The 23998-nt window shown below is 32.3% G+C and overlaps 1 protein-coding gene across 3 annotated transcripts in view; it reads right to left on the bottom strand.

Annotated features, from left to right (window-relative positions):
• LOC107450135 (cell adhesion molecule Dscam1-like) overlaps nt 1-23998 on the bottom strand; it is a 446044-nt gene that overhangs the window by 369770 nt on the left and 52276 nt on the right. The window lies entirely within an intron of this gene.

Raw genomic sequence — 23998 nt, 5'->3', positions numbered from 1 at the left:
GGTACATATACTAATGGTAAATCAAAGCTCAACAACAGTGATGTAGTTTCAGCTATATTTAAGGCAATGAGAGGGGGGTGCTTAATGTCGGCATTCATATATTGGCATTGGGAGTGTCTAAACTTTGTCCTTCACAAGTTGGCATTGCCTAAACTTAGTCCTTTAGAGGTTGGCATTAGGAAAGCATAATCTTTGTCCTTTAGAGGTTGTCATTTGGAGTGCATAAACTTCGCCCTTCACAAGTTGGTATTGGGAGTTCATAAACTTCGCCCTTCACAAATCGGCATTGGGAGTGCATAAACTTTTCTCTTCACAAGTTGGCATCGGGAGTGCATAAACATTTCCCTTCACAAATTGGTATTGGGAGTACATAAACTTCGCCCTTCGCAAGTTGGCATTGGGAGTGCATAAACTTTTCCCTTCACAAGTTGGCATCGGGAGTGCATAAACATTTCCCTTCACAAATCGGCATTGGGAGTGCATAAACTTCGCCCTTCGCAAGTTGGCATTGAGAGTGCATAAACTTTTGCCTTCACAAGTTGGCATCGGGAGTACATAAACTTTTCCCTTCACAAATTGGCATTGGGAGTGCATAAATTTTTAACTTCACATGTTGGTATTGGGAGTGCACAATTTTTTAACTTCACAAGTTTATGCATATAATCTCAATGCCATCAACAATGAAATTAAGGTATTATTGCCTTTGTGGTTGACATTGACAAAAACATGCCGTTGAAGTCAAGACAAAACTGTTTCTCCATTTTAATGTGTGCCACGTAATCAAGATCATAACCATTGAATATTTATAGAATATATCAGAAACTTAGGTGAGTACATGTATCTTATATAAATAAAATATCCAGCCACGTCTTTTTTTTTACGTCGAGTACTTGTTTACAAACAATCCTTTAAATTGGATTAATCATTTAGGCTAAGATTTAATTAAATTATACAATTCATAAAAATTACGGTATTTTTTTCATTAAAAATACGGTATTGAAACCGCTCATTTCGTTTTTTTTTCGTTCCTATGGTACAGTTTACCAAAAATTCTTGTTTTTAGATAGTTCTTATTACCATTCATTTAAAAACAAAAATACAAAACTGAAAAGTAAATTCAACCGAATAAATGAGTGATACTAATGCTTCCGATCTGAATAAATAAATGGTTTTCATGCCATGTTCTAAAGTACATCGATAAAATTTAAAAATTTTAACACATTTCGCAAATTTTATCACATATAATAACACCAAAATTTATTGTTAAATTTACCAAAATCATTACCAAAGGGTATGTTAATGATAAAAATTACCGAACTTTTTGTTTTAACCGTTTTTGGTGTTCCCATAAAGCCAGGAACACCGTAAAATTTACCATATTTCGGTAATTTTAACAGTTTTTTTTCAGTGTTAGTATCATGATTTAGAACTTATTCGAGTAAAAAAAAATAAGATTAAAATATTAATCAATAATTATACATTTCTTGGAAATATTTAAAACCCGCATAAACCGCTTATTACTAAATCGCTTTTTAATTCGTTCATTTTTTTCACATAATCGACATATTTATTATTTATGTTAAGTCAAAATGGGACATTTAATTTCGTATAGCAATTATCACCGATAATCTGTGTAACAGTCAAAAAATAGTTTCACTTAAGCATTTATAAAATGCCTAATTTTGTATGCAAACAGAAATATATTTAATCATTTTATTTAACTCTGAAAAAACATAAATTCAAAACTCTTCCCCAGCCACACAACAATGAATAAACTTTTCTAAGTTTATCAGCCACACATGTGACTATGAAAAGGTTAATCTCTCAGCCATGCTTCTTCCAAGCTGTTTATCAGACACCAAATAACGGATATCACCCCAACTTCTTCTTTTTTGGTTGTCTTCTGATCCACAGTTATACGAAGTCCGGAACAAATCAAGCAAAACAAAAATTAATACTTAGGGGAAGACGTACCATCCATCTTAGCGAAGATTATTTCTTTCTTTTGTCATTATTTTTGGCAGACTTGGGGTTTGTTCCGCGAACATTGTGTGATCTTCTGGTGTTCTCTCCATTCTTTTATTATGAGAATAATAGTTGGAGGGTAGAAGAGCGAAGTTGAAACCGGCCGCACATCGAACAAAACTATATGAGTGTGTGGGTCTCGGAGGATGCTCTCGCAATTACGTTATTGCATTCGAGGGTTTGCGGCTCCCCAGTGGCGCAGAAACAGAAGGCCAGACGCTCTCCATCAACCTCAAAGCAATGATATTAATGAAAGCGCTAATAAATATTACATGGTTTTTTTCCAGCGTTGCACGACATCGTTCTGGAAAGGGTCTGCCACGGTTGTGAGCTTTCGAGGAAGGATACGCGGATGATGTGCATTTTTAATGGATGATGAAATACAAAATGGGAACAAGGCAGAAACTTTGGAAAGGCATTTAAAATAATCTTGATTTTATTCCAGGAGAACCTTATTTCGTACCTTAATTAAATGAAATGCATCCAAATAAATAACAAGATGATGGTAAATTAAATCATTCCAGTAGATAGTTTCCTCACCATATTATTCCCCGGCCATATTATTAGGCGCACTATAAGATTCTATGTAAAATTATAATCATCAGGTGATACTATACAGCTTTATTGTCGGATGAAACCGGTTTGCACTTGTTTACACTCCTGTATCAATTGGTTGACATTGTAATGCAATACGTTAAAAATAAATACAAATAGAAAGTATATAAAAAATCTCCTGAATAAAAACTCATTACATGTATGTTTCAATGCAAAAGTATTGCATACAAACTCGTGCAAAACATTTAAATATTAAAAAACTACATTGGGTCTAATAATTTGATCTAATTATTATAAAATACTAATATAATAAATATTCTATATTTATATTATATATCGTCTAATTTAGCCTAACGTCAAATTTATATTATATATCGTCTAATTTAACCGATTGATACACGAACGTAAACAAGTGCAAACCGGTTTCAGTCGCGTAAAAACAGTAAAGCTGTATAGTATGACCTGATAATTAAGATTTTACATAGAATCTCATAGTGCGTCTAATAATTTAGCCAGGGACGGTATATTCGAATAAACATTTTGTGAAAAAACAATTGCTCACAATTCGTGATTCATGTTAAACAAATAAGCACTAAATGTAAATTAAATAAATAATAAAAAATAAACAAATTAAAATTTCTTTATTAAATACTAAAACTAATAATTTTGTTTTAAATTTTAAACAATGACGAGGCAAAAAAGCAAAGAATCTTCACAATAATTCATGGAAAAAGTCCCTTTATTTAATGCAAAGAAGAAAAAATATGTATTTTAAACCAACAAAATAATCATTTTTAGCTTTAAAGCTAGCAAATAAACCAATATTACATTTTTTTTTAAAAAATGTGTTCATTTATCTAAGATTAAAATAAATACTATTCCATTACAGAATACAGCATTTTATGTGATTTTCGTTTATTTCTGCCATGCTCTTCTATATAGCTAAAATATTCGAACATAATAATCATAAAAATAAAATAATAATCTATATTTTTGTAATAGTTAAGTTATAAAGTAGGTATGGTAGACAGAAGACAGACATTATTTTTAATAAAAATAATATTTTATTTTATTGGTATACAATTTTAAAAAGAAAAATTCCCATTCCTTTACTTAAAATTTTATTTTACGTTATAGTAATAGTTAAATAGATATAAAAGAACTGACAAATTATAAGCACATGAACGTTCTTCAAATTTATTAAGAAGAAACTTTTATTTTTACCACGCAAAAAGTAAATTTCAGTTAATATTTATTATTTTTTATTATATTTTATTTAATAATAGTAGAAAAAATTTTGAATTGTGAAGTCTTAAAATTTTTAAAAAAATTTCATTTTAAAGTATCTAATTTCAAAATTTAAAATTTGAAAGAAATAGGTTGAATATATTAAATATACGACTTTTTTAATATTCCATTTCTCAGGAACTATTGAACTGATTTCGCTCGAATTTTGTATTTTGAAATTAGATACTTTAAAATGATGCAAAAAATTTTATACCTTACAACTCATGTTTTTTTCCGAATATTACTAAATAAACATAAGATATAATAAATATATACTGAAATTTATTTTTTGCGCAGAACTTATAACTGTGCGCAAAAGTTTTCTACCTTACACGAGATATGGCGAAATATGTAAAAAGTAAAATTAACATTAAGGAGTCTTAAACTTTTTACCGCTCTCATGGCCAAACTATTAGGACCATATTTGCCAGCTTGCAGCTGCATTCTAATCAAAATGCGATCAAACATTCAAATATCCGAATTCTTAAAAACAAAACAAAGAAAAAAGTATGTTTACATAAAGAAAGTACTTTTTTGTGTCTGATTTCGCAACTTAAAATAGCTTCTGCAATAATTTATTAGCATAATTGAGGTCAACATCTCAAACCATTAAGAACGAGTCCTAGAACGTGAAGATCCGATCATTAGATCAAAAGTTACTCAAAATGGTCCGTTTTTTTTTCTTTTAGTGCACTGTACCTGCGATGCAAACAAGGCCGAACTCGAGGAAGGAGAAGCTCAAGACTGCTGTGGTACCGATCAAAATTCGTTACAAAAATATAGTGTTTATTAATTAGTTTCTTTTACAGGAAAGTTAGAGGCCGGGATATCCTGGTCGGTAGGGCACTGGGCCCATGTCCGAGAGTTCGTGGGTTCGAACCCCGCCGGCCAAAGATTCCCCGTGTATTAAATGGCGACTGATGCACGTTAAATCTGTCGCGTAGCAAAGTCCTCCATGTTCCCATTACAAATCAATACCTCTCGGAGGGTACTGGATTGGAAATTGATCGTTCTCTGATTCAGGTCAAAATTACGATCTGTAGATGAATGAATGGATGTGTGAATGGGTCCGCCCTATAAAACGGGCTGTGACGTGTGTGTGGCTGAAGACGAATTCTTGGCCATAGGATGGCGCCAATGAAAAATAAGAAACGCACACTCTGCCTTAAATTTGCTCGATTTCACCAAGCAGACTTTCCCGTGTGGCAAGTGACATTAGAAACAACAACAACAAAGTTATGTAGGATTTCCCTATGTCGATAGAAAAACTAAAGCGTCTTCAAAAATTCTATAAACATAAAAGTAAGAATTTTGCGAAAGGGGTCCCGCAATAAATTTAGCCTTAAGTCCCTTAAAAGCTTTGCTCAGTCTTGTATGTAGTTATCTTCTTCCTCTGCAGCACAGCAGCTTTCATGGGGGCACATGAATGGGGGGAATGGTTAGAACCCGGTCTTACTCCGATATCAGCGATTATCGAAACAAAATAGAACAGTGCAACTATTGCATATTAGAGTATGAATCTTTTATAAACGTCAAATAAACTGGGGTAAAATTAATTTTTGTTACTGCAATGACCAATAAATAAGGCTAGTTTAAAAACGAAAGAACAATAGAGTGTTCACGCAGTAAAACAAACTTATCATCACATGCGCTGTGAATTCATTTACAACAGCACGATTGTATAGCAGGTCTTTTTTGACTAGTAAATTTTATTTCAGAGTTTGTCAGCTAGAAAACAGAACTAATTTTGACACATTCCAGGTACCCAAATTCATTCTACTTTTTCATATATACAAATAATTTTTGCTGAAATATATTTAAAAAATTGTTTGACGTATTACAATAAATAAATATAAATTACTTCACACAACATTTATAGTAAAATCAACAAATTCTAGTGATTAACTATTTATTAAAACGACTTTGAGCAAGTACTGCTCACGGAAAAAATACTGGTAAAATTACCGTATGTATGGTAAATAAAACATAATTCCGCTAATAAGAACCAAATTATACTGTACTTAAAACTATTAATTTGGTAATTTTTCCGTTTAGATAGTAACGGTTAAACAAAAGTTCGGGTTTTCAAAATTATAGTTCTTATTATCACACATTGTAAAAAATACAAAATCGAAAAGTAAAGTTAACCGAAAAAATGCTTTTTTGCCAGACTCTAAGGTATCATGATAAAATTACCAAATTTTACTAATTATAATTTACAATTATTAATTATATCAAAACAATTATTAATTATAATTTACAATTATTAATTATAATTTACAATTATTAATTATAATTTACAATTATTAATTATAATTTACAATTATTAATTATATCAAAACAATTATTAATTATAATTTACAATTATTAATTATAATTTACAATTATTAATTATAATTTATAGTTATTAATTATAATTTACAATTATTAATTATAATTTACAGTTATTAATTATATCAAAACAATTATTAATTATATCAAAATCATTTCCAAAGTGCTTTTGGTAAAAATTACCAATTTTTTGATGTTCCCATAGAGCCAGAAGCAAGGTAAATTTTATCATATTTTAGTAGTTTTGACTGTACATCTTTTCTCTCCGTGTACGACGTTACGGATTATGTTTTTACGTGATATGTCTTTTAAAATAAAAAAATTTTTTATGAAATTTAAATTTTTTTATAGAGTTTCTTAGAGAAATTTTGTTTCGGGTAAGTTTACTCTATTTATTCAGTTAACTATATCTTAAATTTTTAAAAATAACAAACAATAATAACAAAATCAAAGCTTTTTGTAGTCTATAAGCTTATCTTTTCTCAAACTAAATTTATCTAAACAAGTCACTAAGAAATAGAATATTATGACTCAAAAATATCTGAAATTCATTTTTTCATGTTTTTGAAACGACTTAAGATAAATATTGTTTAATAATAAATGACTGAAGTTGCTTTAATGTTTGAAATATAATCAATAGTGTTTCCTTAGCGATTCCAGTTAAATAATTGCATCTAAATATTTAAACATTAGAATGTGACTGAAAATTTACTATTGCATTTCATCAGTTAATGGTTAAACATATTTGTAACGTACTATCAGGGATTCATTAATAAAACAAAACTTTAACATATATTAATGGTATTTAATTAAACAAACTTGTAATGAAGTTTAGCAGTTTATAATTAAACCAGGAGCTAAAGTAATAATTAAACTCTTACTCGCTGCTGTCAGAACTGTTTTCTCAGTTCTTTTCGGATCACTTTGCAATTAAAAATCTCTTGTCTCGTTCATTGGGATCTAATGTAAATTACTCTAGCTGTATATGAAGATGGATTTTTTTTAAAATAAGTTTCTAAAAATACACACAAGACATAAATCCTGTAAAACCTTTAATTTACATAAATTTGAGTTGTTCCGTTATTAAAACTATAGTCATTAAATTGGCTGTCATTAAAACAATTATTATCATATTACCTACACAAGTAAATTAGTTACCTTCTACCATAGTATCAACAGTACTTTAACCCCCAAATCAGGTGACCACAGCCGTGGTGGCTTAGGCTATAGTGACTTTAGGCTCGTCTTCCAATGAGGTGACCCGTGCTGGAATTCCAGCGATGACTGATAGATACAAATCCCGCACCCGGGTCGAACCGACCACAGTGCTGACGAGAAATATCCTCAGTGGTAGACGGATCATGGGTTGGAGTTCCCTTGTCGTCAGGCTAACCGTGAGAGGTTCCGTGGTCTTCCTCCCCATGTAACGCAAATGCCTCTTCTGGATTGGGTTTAAAATTACAAGGATACGTAGTTGAACATTAGTAGTCGTAAACCCAAAAATTGGGTCGGCTGTTCAACGACGGTTATAAAATAAAATAAAATAAGGTGACCACAGCCGTGGTGGTTCAGGGGATAGAGCGCTTGTCTTCCAAAGAGGTCACCTGGGTTCGAAATCCAGCAATCCTGATCGATGGCTGAACGGAACAGGAAGAAGGTTTTCTACAGATCCCTGTACCCAGGGAACAGCTCAACGACCATAGGATGGAGAGAGTTAAAGGCCATATATCAACATTCCAGAGACTCAACGACCATAGGATAGGCTCAACATTCCAGAGATTTAAAGGCCACGTATATAGTAAGTACTCCATAGGTCTTAGCGGAGTTGATATAGAACCCTGGACTCTCCGGACCAAAGTCTGATTCTCTAGCCTTTTTGAGAAGAATTAGTTTCAGAACGGCGGTATATCCGTGCATTCGATATAACTGGATGTGATGCATCTAGCGTGTACTGCATTACGTATGATATTCATAAGAATACAAACTCCCTTCTACATTAATATTACTCTAAGGAAATTACCAAATGTGACCTATTTAGATTGCCGGTAAAGTTATACGCTCCCTTAATGAATTTTAATGAGAATACTATTCCTAATCTAGTGTTTATCTAATTAAATCTTTATTTGAATTACATTTTCTTATTGTATTAACTTTCCCGTTTCTGCAAAATACTTCATCCCGAAGTGAAGTGAATTGAATTGAATTCTTCTTAGCGCAAATACAAGGAATTAAATTCTTCTCAGGGGTGAATGGAATGATTTAATCGAACCCGACACATCATCTCAAATTCGAATGAAGTGTGCTTTCCGACAGAAATTCTAGGAATGGCAGGTCGAAATTTCGAATCTGATAGTGAATTCGAATGAAGGCATGGTCGAGAAAAGAGATCACAGGGAATGGTTGAAATGGATAGTCCATATCCCCACTAACAACAACCTGATGCTCTGTGTTCTCCCCACAACATTTGCATACCAAAGATAAATCTGTTCCAAATCCGAACGTTAGGTTTATTCGTCTAATGAATATCGTCAGCACGGATTGTACACAGGCAATGGAAATCTACTCTAGAGTGTCAGGAAATCATGGTGTGTTAATAGAAACTGTTTAAAAAAATTTAATGGAAATAATTTAAATCGAGATTTTTTTTTCATTAAACATACAATATGAATAAATAAATGTTATATACCAGACAATAAAATGAAATAAAAATAACTTTTTGCTCGACACTAGTGTTTGAAATCGAAAGAATTTTTTGATTTCATCTATTGTTGAAGTTGTTGTTTATTTACGCTACCCTAGAGCTGCCAATAGGCTATTGTTTTATTTTATAACCGTCGTTGAACAGCCGACAATATTTTGAGTTTACGATTATCAATGTTCAGCTCCTAACTTTGTAATTTTGAACTCTATCCAGAAGACAAGGAAACTCCAAAATCAAGTATAGGGAGAAATTTTGCCTTCGTGGAGAACTTTTTGATGAAACTAACCCACATTTGCGTTATATGGAGAGGAAAACAACGAGAACCTCCCACGGTTAGTTTGACGGAAAGGGGATTCTAACCCATGATCCGTCCACCCCTGAGGATATTTTATATCAGCACTGTATTTGGTGCGAGCTTGGTGCGGAATTCGTATCGACCAAATTTGGGATTCGAACCCAGTTCACCTTATTGGGACGTGGATGCTCTATTCCCTGAGCCACCACGGCTGCGCAATAGACTATTCGCGACGGTCTGGGAGACATCCCTGAGCATGATTAGAAGACATGCCATAACAGCTTTAAACCTCTGCAGAGGGATAACATCCCACATCGGTAGCCCGACGACCTGCGCATCTTTACGGTACTGCGCGTCTTTACGGTGAGCACTTTACGGTAGAACAATTTAACGAGGACCAATACCGCATAGTTTTGGTCCCTTTGCAGACCGATCAGTCACCCGACACTGACCGCAGCAAGCAGAGCAGGATTATACCTTTCGTAGGCCCTAGGCATAGCCATTTTTGGGGCCTCCCCTCCTCCCCCCCACTCCTCCCCTTTTTTCAAAATATATGCTAAAATTTTCTTACATATTTTTTTTTAACATTTTTATTAATATGGATTTTAATTTACAATGACTAAAAGGCGTAATTTACAATGACTAAATACAATAATTTACAATGACTAAATGACTAAAAGGCGTAAAGCTTACAGTGATTTGTACGATAATTTCGGTTTTCTTGTTCACAATAATTAGTCAGAATCTGAGATTAAACTAAAAGCGCAAAATTTGGTGAAAATTTATTCATCCGATTTAGAGGAAAACTTTGTAGATGAATTTTCACTATTTTCAAATTTGTATGAACATAAATCTGCACAAGAAATGTTGAAGGCTCAAATTAAAGATAAACTTGTGAATTCTTTTCCTAACGTTCACATTGCATTAAGAATATATTTGTCAATTCTTAGATCAAATACAGAAGGAGAAAGATCTTTCTCCAGATTAAAATTGATAAAAAATTATTTGCGTTCAACAATGAATCAAGATCGTTTGGCATCGCTCGCACTTATGTCTATTGAATACGACATTTTGCCTAGTTTGAAATTCGACAGCATAATACAAGATTTCGTTGAATCCAAGAATCGCAAAAAAGTAATATATTAGATCATAAGATTCCGCAAAATAATTTATTACCGAAAAATATTATTTTTTTATTTGTATCTTCATAATTTTGTGCAAAATACACTTGTTGTTTTTAAAGCTAAATTATTTTTGTCAACAAATTTTTTTCTCCCAAGTTTTTCGTAGGCCCCTGAATTTCGTAGGCCCTAGGCACGTGCCTAGTGTGCCTATAGGTTAATCCGGCCCTGGCAGCAAGTGATGCTCGACTTGGGTGATCTTCTAGTAACCGCGTCTTAACGATCAATCCACTACGGGAGATTTCATATCTCTAGCAACAAATGAGCGATTTAAGTGGAATTTGGTTTGATAAAATAAATAGGAAATAGTTATATTCAATAGTTACAATACATACATAGAAACATACACTCATTGGAGTTGGAATAGTGGTTTGTGAGTCGAAAAATGAATGGCTTAAAATTTTCATGGCCCCCCTCAAAATTAATTTTCAAAGGTCCTCACATCGTCTTATCAAGTAGGGACCGAGATAAATAAAATGCTCCCGAGACAATTGATCCTACTCCATCAGTTAAGTTAACTTCGGATAATCGAGGGAAGGCCAGATTCTTGGAAAAAACCCAAATGTCTCATGCAGTCTTCAGAGGTCTTAAGCAGAGTTCTCCCTAAGAATAAAAAAGGACCGGGCTTTCTCACAGAAAAGGGCACTTTCAGCTTTAAAAGAGTTTCGGTTTTTGACTTAACTCCTGAAAATTTATCAAAATGTGCAATAAACTTAATTTAATCCCGAACAATTTTTAAATTACTCTAGTACAATATTTTATGTGTGTATTTCAAAAAGTAATTCTCACTCATTATTAAAATAAGAGAAAAATTCGTAATTTCTTGAAAATAAATAATTAAATACATCCTAAAAGACAATCACTGTGTGCACAAATATTTTTTGAAAAAAAGTAAACTAAAAAAAATATTAATTTTGTGAATTAAAAGGAAAGAAATATATTTTTTTACAGAAAATTTACCGAAAAAGAAATGAATTAAGAGAAATGTTATAATATTTACCAAAACATAAGTACTAATTTATTATTTTTAATTTCTAGTACACATAGTTTAGAATCAGAAATATCTGAAAGCGGAAATTGAACGACAGGAGAGTTTATAAATCACTAATAAAACTGTGTCTGCGCGTTTGCATACCAAAGATAAATCTGTTCCAAATTCGAGTTTTTGATTTATTCATCTAATGAATATCGACAGCATGGAATGCGCAAAAGAAGAGGAGAAATTAATTTGCCGTACCCGGAATTTCTAATGTAAAGAGATGAAAGTTTGGAAAGTCAGGGAATTTATTAAAATTTATTATGTAAGTAATTTAATTTACATTGCGCGGTTCGTTATAAAATGTACATTGAAAAAACTATTAAGTAAATTATTTTTGAGAAATTTGTAATAACAAAAAAAGTATTTATCATGTAATATGAATTTAAAGTAAACAAATAGTTCTTTATAAGCATACTATAAAGAGTGCTAACAGTCGTATTAGCTGATGCTCATTATCATAATATTGCACACGACAGCCCAGGGAGGGCCGAGGCCTTCTGCTAAAGAGTTCTCTATTACAACCTATTTCTTGACCTGGATCGTCATTCTTTTGTACCAATCACTTCAAAATCTGATTCCGCAGATTCAAGCTAACTCTGTTTCGGCCTTTCACAAAAAATATTCCCCATAAAAATACACTGTTCGTAAAATAATAATTTCAACGTAAAAGATCCCTAGTAAAAGAATGCACTATGTCCATAAAATAACACAATAGTATAAAGTGAAATTCAAGATGACAAATCGCTTTTATAATTTCGGGACCAACGACGTGATTGTTTTAATGCGGTCAGCGTTAAGCACGAACACAGGCCTTTTTTACTTCAAAGACAAACTTCATCAATCTGACGCTGGGTGGGGTTCTAGCCGTCACTGAGGATCGAAGTCAAGTCTTTCGTAAAGTGACAACTGAGTGCCTATAACCGCTGAGCCATCTTAGACATCCAATATTTAAAAGAATTAAGAAGAAAATGGAAAAGTCGTACGATAAAAGAACTACGAACGATGATACCCCAATGAGGTGGTGCACCATCTTGTTGCAAAAAGACATGTGGCTGAAGCTCTTCTAGTTGTGGAAATACGAAGTTTTCCAACATGTCTAAGTATACGACTGATAAGACCGTCTTTTCTGTAAAAAAGAAAGGCCCAATGACTCGGTCGTGCATTTGTCCACACCACACATTAACCTTTGGGGAATCCCTTTGTGTCTCACGGTATTCATGAGGGTTTTCAGATCCCCATATGCGAACATTATGGCGATTAACCGTGCCAGAAATATGAAAGGATGCTTCGTCGGAGAACATTATGCGCTTCAGAAAATCAGCAGCATCTTCTATCCTTCCTACCATATCTGTTGTAAACCTCTAAAAAAGAAGGGGCACACGTGGAAGTTCATTGACAAGGGCCATGAAACTTTTTGAGTCTTTCTAACCATTTATATTACTAATTTTAATATATCTTTATTATTTTATGAGTTATTAAACATCAAAATGGGTCCGGGACTTTATAAACACCCTGTATTTCAAAGTGATCCAACCGAAGCTTCATTGTTAAGGTGGCCATAAAGCTAAGAGTTACTTTACCTCGGAAGGTGATCCTCAACTAAATCCAAGTATCTGTTTACAAATCCAATCGGAATACAATTATTCAAGAGAAGTTTGCGAAGAGATTTGGATTAATTCAAAATAATCGTCACAAATAAACTTAATACGATTAATTTCAGACAAACTTACGTTTCCATATACGCTTTTCGAAATATTAGAATTCCAGCAAATTAATTTGTAGTTCCAATAAATCAGCAGTATTTTCTTGTATCAAAAACATCTATTTGAGTATTAAATGAGTTTCAAGGAATGATTAAATCAAGGCAGTCTGAGAATAAATTAGATAGATTTGTTTTTGCCAGAGTAAATTTCTTTGGATATATTGTGTTTGTAGTGAAATTAATATAATTGAATATAATAAGATCAGCATAGATATCGCAGCATTCCTTTCAAAGTAGCTCAAAGAAAGGTTAGCTAGAATACTTGAAAAAGTAATTATTAGTAATTATCAGAATTATATGTATTTCTCAACATTAACAAAGAAAAGTATAGTTATGAAGAAGACGGGAAGATTAGTGAGAAAGTATTAATTCGGAATGAATTTTTCGGAGAAAAAAAAAACTATTCTTGTCTGACACGATTAATTTTCTCTGAATCAGACATAAGCCCTCCCTCCCCTTGTCTCCATTTCAGAATTATTTTTATTCAGAATATTTAAGTCGAATTCTAGATTAAGAGAAGCTCAAAAGGATTTGCTAAAGTAAAATTGAATCGTTTACAAACATTATGAGAGTAATTTGCTTTGATGTTACAGTATAGTGATTTTTTAACATACGTAATTCCAAGTCATTTAAAAACTAATAATAACAAAAACGAATAACTAAAAATGCAGGTAATCGAAAATTCACTTGAAAAACTTTAAAAAAAATTTACAGCCATTTTACATTAAGACTGTGTTTTTCCCCTCTAATTTATGACACAGAAAGTTGTTTAAAACTCTACTAAATCTACTCCGTAATTTAAATTTAAATACGTTTTAATCGTGGTTAATTTATCTAAAAATGCTACAAAGTGAAGAAATGCCTATTATATACCCTACCCTCATTTCCTCGAGAATTTTTAAAAAGCATTTTCTAATTTCGCAGCTGCGTGTGCCTGAGAATTTAAACTCCGGAAACTTCCCACTTAATATCGTTCGTAATCTATCAAAGTCTGCTTTTGTGAAAGCTGGGTTAGAGAGAAACACCATTTTCGAAAAGAAGTCCAAAAGTATCAACTCTCCTTGGAAATAAACTACTACACTGACAAACAATGCCCCCAAAATCCACTGGGGGAATAAAATTCTAGGGTAGCGGCAACCGAGAGCAGTCCTGTGGGATTTCAAATGGCAGCGAATTGGACGTTTTCTGGTAGGGCTTTTGGTGGAAAATTCCCACTTTATCTTTAACGCTGACTAAATGAATGAGATATCAGGAAACGGGGTGCTCAAATTATGTTCTAGAAGGTTCTGTGGGGTAGAGAGGAGGACTAGGATCAATTATAATCCTCTGGAAGATTTTGGAAGTCTGGGTGTTTAAAGTTTTGACAAGCTTTTGACAATTTGTCGCCTTTGCTCTGACGTTTACGTGTCGCCTAGAAAAAGTTTACGGCGTGTGGCTTAGATGCCGAGTTCTTTCTTCTTTTTTTTAATTCTTCATTTGCTTTCATCTGGCAGAGCTGTCAAAATAAAATCATGTTGTAGGAAAGCAGGAAGAAAGCTTAAAATGACGCCGTGAGTATAATTAATTCCCCAGGATCAATTGGAAAGCTGCTGAAAGCTCATTTATCAAGTACTACATTTTTAACACTTAACTAGTTCATATTTCTAATTACATGATGGATTAGAGCTGGGTCGGAAAGTGTTGAGATTTAAAGTTGATTTTGATGGATTTCCGCCAGAATTTGAATGCGTGACTAAGATTTATTGAAGAAAACTTATGTTGAAACATTTGAAGCAAGTATAAGTCAAACATTTTCAAATTTTAAATTCCAAGGTGGTTTTGAATAGTTTTACTGCTCAAATTGAATAGTTTCATTTTTTAATGACAATCGTAAATGATTTTTTTTTCTTCAAACTAGAAGTAAAATGAACTACCACACAATTAAACGTTTTATAACACCTTAAACGGTAATGTTACTCAAATTTTCTGCAACCATAATAAGGTACCAACGTAAAAGTTGCTATAATGAAAGTTATAAAACCGTAGTTAAACAAGCGGCCAAAGTTTTGGGTTTACGACTACTATTGTTCACCTACGTAGCCTTGTAATTTTGAACCCAAATCAGAAGACAGGGGATCAAGTATTGGGAGAAATTTGTCTTCGTGGAGGACTTTTTTATAGAACTAACCCACATTTGTGTTACATGGAGAGGAAGACCACGTGAACCTCCCACGGTTAGCCTGAGGGCAAGGAGACTCTAACCCATGATCCGTCTACCACAGAGAACATATCACGTCAGCGCTGTGGCCGGTGCAAGCCAGATGCGGAATTCGTATCTATCAGCCATTGTTGGGATTCGAACCCGGTTCATCTCATTGGAAGGCGAACGCTTTATCTCCTGAGCCATTGCGACTCCATAATAAAATTTTATTCTTTTTGAAATTGATTACGAGATACTAAGATAACCTGAACGGAAATATGTAAGTTTAATATTCTTTAAGGCTAAGCTAGCAAGCACGATACCGACCGGTTCAAGGTATAGGTTCGAGATAATATGGTAACCTGAACAAAAACATGGTCAGTTTAACATTTTTTTTCTTTTACGACACGGATTTATTTATTCAATGGAAACTATTGATTTGTTTTCTTTATTGATACATGCTCATGTTAGTCATTTTATGTCTGTCATGTACACGAAAATTAGGCGCACTCGTTTTCCATCACCAAAATATGTTTCCTTTTTAATTCAAAGCTAAGAAAATATTATGACCTAATTTCACAATTTAAGCTTGCCTAGCGCCATAATTAAAATAAATAAAAGGTGGGCAAGTTTTGAGCCTTCGGACGCGATGCATTTTTTAAGACAACATGTGAGCAATGAATAAAGAACAGATTCAGAATAAAACAAGGCAGACACACTGACGCATAAAAAGAAGGGAAACTAAAGTGGTAAAAAGGACGGAGGAGACAGTGGCCTAACATGGCAGATCAGAGCACAATTAGTTCCCTTGCTAATTGCCAAAACGAAACAGAACTGGCGTCATTTATAACTAAATCTACATTCCTATAAATTACACAACACTGAATTACTCGAGTTTGGACTATGTCTAAATATCGGAAATATGTATCATGTGAATTATCTGAATACTTGATCCTCTTCAACTGAAACATTGTATGAATTAAATACAATCCATCATTATTTATTTCTAAAACTTTTGAAGCATAATAGTCGCCCTTACCACATTATCAAATCTACCAGAATATGGTAAAATATACCGTGTTTCGGGCTCTATAGGAACATCAAAATATCGATAGTCTTATAAATTATGATAAAGTTTGGTAATTGTGGTAAAATTTGGCAATTTTATCATACCTTAAAGCACGATATAAAAACGAAATTTACTTTTCGATTTTGAAATTTACTTTTCGATTTGGGGCCGGGATAGCCTGGTCGGTAGGGCGCTGGACCCATGTCCGTGAGTTCGTGGGTTCGAACTCCGCCGGTCGAATACTCCCCGTGTAGTAAAGTGACTGATGCACGTTAAATCTGTCGAGGCGCAAAAGTTCTCCATGTTCCCATAACAAATCAATACCTCTGGGGGTAATGGATTGGAGATCGATCGTTCTCTGATTCAGGTCAAAATTACGATCTGAGGATGAATGAATGGATGTATGAATGGGTCCACCCTATAAATGGGTGCGACGTATGGTGTGGCAGAAGTCGAATTCTTGGCCATAGATATCGCCACTGAAAAACTAGAAACGCACATTCTGCCTTAAATTTGCTCGGTTTCACCAAGTAGGGTAGCCAGTGTAGCAAGTCGCATTAGAAACAACAACTTTTCGATTTTGTATTTTTCTTTAACTATGTGTGGTAATAAGAACTATAATTTTGAAAACCAGAACTTCTGGTAAACCGTTACCATCTAAACGGAAACATTACCAAAGAATGATTTAAATACAGCAGATATTGGTTTTATTTGCTAGAATTATGTTTTTTTTTACCAAAAATGTTTATTACCCTGAAATATGGTACATAACAGGCATATTATTTGACATACTATTATCGCTGCAAAAGCATATTACAAGCTATCTAAAACATGCTTATGAAAAGAAAGCAAAAAATTCTATGAATCACAGTGAATTTTATTATGCAGACGTATTAGTGATGACTTAAATATCGGAAATGCATATCATAAGTGCAAAGCCTTAAACTACAGCCCGAAATATTTTTCAAAAACAAACTAAGTATAATCCATCACCAAAAATCTATCCTTTTTATTTTCAAAAACTTTAGAAGCATAACGATGTCCCATACACTAAATGGCATATGATTCAACACACCATTATCGCTGTAAAAGTTTATTAAAAACTATTTGAAGTATCCCTTTCAGAAAAAGAAGAAAACAGAGAATTCAATCGGTCAAGAAATCACAGAGAACCCCTTCAAGTATCAGCGACGGCTAAAATATCGGGGAAACACGCAAAAATGGTTTCTGCTTGTTTAACTGCGAGTTTTAAGAAAAGTTTACCCGCTTGACTGCTTCTGCTTTTACAGAACATTGACTTCGCTACAAAACAACTTGGAGGAAGGGAAGGAAAAAAAATATAAAGTTAAGAGAGTCAATTTAGGGTCCATTTAACTGGAATTTTTGAGCTTTTCTACGACTATTCTCTTTTCTTTTCATTCCCTGTTGGGTTTTTCTTTAGAACAAGTTTTGTAAAAGGAACACCGAGTTCTAAAAGGATTGACAGACATTCCCCGATATCATAAAGCATTATTTTGATCTAATGGTACTACAGATGAAATCCATACCACGATTCGTTCTTCAGATCTATAGTAACAGGCTATTTACTGCTTTCTCGATAACAGTGGGTGCTTTTATAGAAAAGTAACTAGCCGGGAAAGCTTATTTTAATCTTGTTGAAAGATTATTTGTAAGAACATTTTTAGGAGAAATAAATGCTATCCAGTGATTTTATTTTGCACAAGTTGTGCGTAAAAATGATGGTGTAGCATTTGTTTACAGCCCCCAAAAACAAACTCAGTTTTGACTTAAAATGTGAGGATTTAATGGGGTTAATAGGTATGTGTTTATAGGGGTTATTAGGGTATGTGGCAGTAGGGTTTAAAAAAAGACATTTAGGAAGCATTTTAAGTTTTAAATAATGTAAAAACTTGTATCAACAGCACTTGACATTGTTTCCTTTTTTCAACTTTATATTAAAATAGACTCACTTCGTAAACTTTCATTTGATTTGGATTAAAATTCAACATTGTGTGTTACTAACGTACATGTTTTTGATTGCGTTTATTGTTTCTTTATTACATGATAAGCGTCTTATTCTAAAGACGTTTTTCTTCCAACTTAATAAAAAAAATATAATAATAATATTAAAAAAGAAGAGTTGATAAAAAAGAAATGTAACGGGCAAACCAAACTACAACATTAAGTTCAATTTTTTTTTAAACCGAATACAAATTTGAAGCAATTATGGGTCCCGCAAATTGGCAAAATGAAACTCTGTATATTTAAAAGAGAAAAAGCATTTTACTCTGGAATTCCTTTTTTAATTATTTTTCATGAGTTCTACGCTCTTCTAAGGCTGAGCTTGGGGACAGATGTCCTTTCTTGTCCCTTCCTCCCCGCTAGCTACGCCACTGCGTAATAAAATCTGTGAATACTATTTTTTTTTTTCGTTCCCAGCTGGTTTTCTTCAGAACAAGTTAAATGAAGAAACACAAAGTTTTAAAGAAATTCTAGATATCATAAAGCAATCAAATAATACTAGAGATAAAATCCATGTTGCTCTAGATTCTATAACAAGCTATTCACTGATTTCTCGGTAACAGTAAAGATCTTATAAAACTGCAACTATTTCGGAGAGCTTATTATAATCTTGCTGGAAGATTATATTAAGGAAGAATATTTTAAGGAGAAATAAACTGCGTCCAGTGACCTCATTTATCACAGGTTGTGCATAAAAGTTGTCTTTGAATAACTATTTTTCCTATATTCGTGAATTATCTCAAGCTCATTACTTGATCCATTAGCAATAAAAAAACATTTCTTTCTTTGTGTACCACTAAATTAAAGCATTTCATCAACAGCCCGTTGAAGAAAGTGACTCATGAAGGTTTAGGTTCCAACATTTCGTGACTAACGGCATGGTTTTTCGAACCATTTTCGCCAAGGAAAATAAAAAAAGTCACTGTTAAAGTACCTTACACGTGATGCAATGCTGTTATTTTAAACTGTAAATGACGGAATAAGGAAGGAAGATCTTGCCGTGAAGAATTATCTGGGCTTAAGAACAGATAAATAAATTAGATGTCTTAAAAGTTATTAAATTTTTTTTTTAGAAAATCGCCAATTTGGCGACATTTTTCCATCAAGATAAAAATTATCAAAATCAGTGTCTAATTCTTATTTTTTGCATAATTTTATAAGCCCAGGTAATGCAGCCTCGGAATGCGTTTTTAAATGGTATAAAATTAGACCACAAACGCCGTAAATTGAGCGCGTCCCAAAGTGATTATCTAAACGCGTGATTCAAATACTACGTAAATTTTACGTTGTTGATTAGATAATTTTACGAAGATTAAGTTGTAAATTTCTATAGAAAAGAAAAGTAATATTTTTTTTACTTTTGTTACCGCTGCTTTATGAAAATCAAATTTATGTAAATTTATTCGAATCGAATTCTTAAATTTTTAAAATCGAATTATTAAATTTCTGTAAATTTATGTAAATCGAATCGATGTATGTGAATCAAATTTTTTTACCACTGCTTTATGTAAATCAAATTTTCCATATTATTTCAAATATATCGGGATATTTAAAAACCACGTAAAAATCAACTGCCGAAAATACAATCGGAACATTACATCGATTTACGATACTATCGGCGTAAAATGAGCGCGTCCAAAAGTGATTATCTAAATGCATGATTCAAATATTATTACGTAAATTTTACGTTGTTGATTAGATAATTTTAAGAAGATTATGTTGTAAATTTCTATAGAATAGAAAAGTAATATTTTTTTTACTTTTGTTACCAGTGCTTTATATAAATCAAATTTTCCATATTGTTTCAAATATATCGGAATATTTAAAAACCATGTGAAAATCAACTTAACCAACTGCCGAAAATACAATCGAAACACTGCATCGATTTACGATACTATCGGAGTAAATTGAGCGCGTCCAAAAGTAATTATCCAAATGCATGATTCAAATATTATTACGTAAATTTTACGTTGTTGATTAGATAATTTTAAGAAGATTACGTTGTAAATTTCTATAGTAAAGAAGAGAAATATTTTTTTACTTTTCAACAGAAAAATCTTTCTGCATGAAAACGGTAACGTTCTGCGACAATGTCGCCGTGTCGTTGCGATTCTGCCACAGTTAAAAGTCTCGAAACAACTTGTTCTAAATTATAATATTAATTCAAATATTATTCAGTCATTGAAAGCGCAAATAAAAGCTACTTGTTAAAAGAAAATAATTTAGAAAAGCTACTCGTGATACGGAGATTAATTTCAAGGCGTCAGCATCTATTTCTTTTTCACAATGCTGCCTTAATCCTTTAATTCATAGACAGGAGTCTTTCTATCACGATAGACTAAATCATTGTAAAGAGACTTAATTCATCCGCATCAACAGACAAAGAGGATTAGGACGAGAAGGCTGGGAGTATAGCATCTCACTTTACATCGAAAGCAAAAGCTCTTGTGCTCAGGGGTGCATGGAAGATAATAACTTCATTAACGCTGAATTCAATCGTTGGGATTATTGATAGCATTTGACCTCATTATGAAGATAACATCATTTCTTATCAGAATTTTCAATGAATTCTGGGCGAATAATTTATAATGATGGAACTTTTATTTAAAAGCAATTATTAGTCCAGAAAGTTGTTATTGTTCGAGCATATAACAGGGTGCTTAGCCAAATTATTCAACAAGCACTTTTAAAGCACTCAAAAAATATTTTTAAGCACTTTAAAAAATTATCATTAATCAGGCAGGGTTGAAAAGTTTTTGATAATTGACTGTTTTATCTTGTTTTAACCGTCATGTAAAAAAAAAATTGGCATTGTTTTTGACAATTGTCAAAAATCATGAAATTTTGAATCATGTAAAACGAATGGCGTTTTCATACGCTACGGACTGACAATACGCCGAAATAGATTCGGGTTGAATTAATTGTGAAAAACGTTGAACAGAACAATGTGAACTGTGTCTTTTTGTATAGTTCGAAGCGATAATCAACATAGTAAAGAAAAAATCTCCTTTTGAAAAATGGAAAATTAAGCACTTTTTAAAAACACCCAATGAAAAAAGCATCTTTTAAGGGCTTTTAAAAAACGAAAATCGAAAATAAGTACCGTTAAGCACTTTCTAAAAATGCTACACACCCCGTATAAGTCCGATAATATAATCATAAATCTTACTAATTGTTTTTGATCTTTGAACAAAATTGTAAATTCTTGAATTTATATTCATTAGTAAAATATGCGTAGTAAAAAATTCAAAAAAAGGTGGAGGAAAATTAAACTGAACTTACCACTCTTTTAACTATTAAGAATTTTTTTTTCAATTTGAAACTGCCTCCTATACTATAAAAATCAGGAATTTGAATAATTTCTAATTGTTTAATATTTAATTGAAGAGATAAAACAGAAGTCTTAACGAAATCTGAAGAATCACTAGTGAGGAGGGTGGAATGAAAGAAAAGTTTGATTAAACTCGGAGGTGATTTTAAAAAGGGATCTATAAAACAGTTGAATCCAAAGAAAATAAAACTCACGAGAACTGTATATGAGAGAGAAAGAGCTATTTTCGTAGATTATCCCTGATTTAATTTAAACTTAGAAAAAATATTCTTGACATTAAGATGAAAATATAAAAATAAATAAAAGCTAATAGTTCGTTCACCAGGAGTTTGCACTTGACTCCGCCTTTATCACGTGGTATCCGACGATACTATTTCGCTATTTTTGGGTGTGAACAATCCTGAACATTTGGTGATTGTATGACACAAAAATATTTACTTCGCAAACTTTATGAGCACTTTTTTAAATATTAAATATTTCATAAATTTGATGCAATTTCACTCTTTTAAGTGAATAGTTTGTCCTTTTTGAGACATTTTGCTGCAATATATTTAATTAGTTAGAGTAACGAAAGGTATAATAGCAAATGATAAAGTGAAGTAAGTGAATGAAATAGAATTCACTTTTTGTGCTTGGCGCGCATTAAGGGTTGTCTCAATTTCAAGTGCGGAGACGCTTCTCTTTTGAATCCTCTGCTAAAATGAACTCTTCGTCCGAGGAGCCAAGTGCCAACTACTGGTTAACGAACTAAAAATACTTGCTTATCCCACGTAATACCATTAAATTCGCTAATCACCACCTAAACGCTTAAACTTTATTATTTATTTAAAATTTACATTCCAAAAGCGTTTATCAGTTTTATAAACACAAATTTACGAAAGAAGACTAATGATTTACAGATAATTCTAAGCATTAAAAAATTAAAATTCTTAAAATAGTTTATACATAAATAGAATTAAACTCTTTAACTATTCTTTAATTTTTAGAGCAATTCCTTTTAGGATAGCTAAGCATTGTTTAAGTTCAAAACTAACTAATGTAAAATATTCACTAACGAAGCAAATAAGCAATCTACCTTCGAAACCAGGATTAAATTTGTGGTTTTAAAATATAGGTAGACAAAAGACGAAATCCAAGAATCTCTGATAATTGGCTGTTTCAGGCAAAGTTTCGAGAATGTATTTTTATTTTTTTATTTGCTACCTCATTACATTTAATTAGGAATAACAAAGATTTCCCTCTGTCAAAATCCCCAAGGGAATTTAAGTGTGATATTCTCCCTTTTCTATTCATAAACAACTCTTTTTCCTAACTAATAAAAGAAATGTTTCACATAATAAAGGGGAATTCTTTCGAAACTTTTTCCTTGGTTTTTTTTAATGTTTTCTTTAACGCATTGTTCGAATATTATCGGAAAATTAAAAATATGACACAATTTTAAGCCAAACATCGGATAGAACTGACAAAAAATTATTTTCTAATACTTTTGAATATTTTCCTTAATTAATGCAGTCCCTTGTTACCTTAATAATCTTTAACAGTTGTTTGTTTCTTCAGGGGGAGTTTTTTTTTTCTTGGAAAAAAAAATAAGCTGGCATAGAATAATAACCGCAGGTTGGAAAATTGAGCTTAATTGAGTTTTTCTCAAGTCATTACACTCATGTTTCGAGGCAAAAGTAATTCATATTGGCGTTTAGTGAATTATTATAATTGCAGTTAAGGTGCTTCTCTATTTATGCGTTTTTTTTTTATACAAAGCATTTGTTTCAGTTCTTTAATTTACTTCTTTCAGTATAGTATTTAGAAAAAAGGAAAAAAAAATTACTCAGTATTTAAACAAAGTTAAATAGATTTATCAATGTAACCAATAGATTTATCGAACTAGCAAAACTAATATATTTGCTCGCCAATTTTTTCACACTGTAAAAACTTTAGTGTAATATCTCTCGGAATTTGATGTAGAAAAATCCAAAAAAATTGCGTAAAGAAACATTTTCTTTTAAAGCTAACACGAAATCGATCTTTCATATATACAATCATATTTCATATGTAGTTAAATCTAAAATATTTAGAATGGAAAAAGCTTATCCAAAATTCACTCGCATTCAGACCAAACATTAAATATTTTCACTTCCGAAAACACCAATGTTGGCGTATTTTTTATATCGTCTTTAGAATGTTTACAATCGATTGCGAGTTTACATATGTTTGTTATTGTGCT

The sequence above is a fragment of the Parasteatoda tepidariorum genome, chromosome 3, assembly GCF_982258835.1.
Source record: "Parasteatoda tepidariorum strain Cologne lab strain chromosome 3, Ptep-v5.0, whole genome shotgun sequence".
NCBI lineage: Eukaryota > Metazoa > Arthropoda > Arachnida > Araneae > Theridiidae > Parasteatoda > Parasteatoda tepidariorum.
The sequence above is the reverse complement of the archived record's forward strand: the minus strand, read 5'-3'. Positions and strand labels throughout refer to the sequence as shown.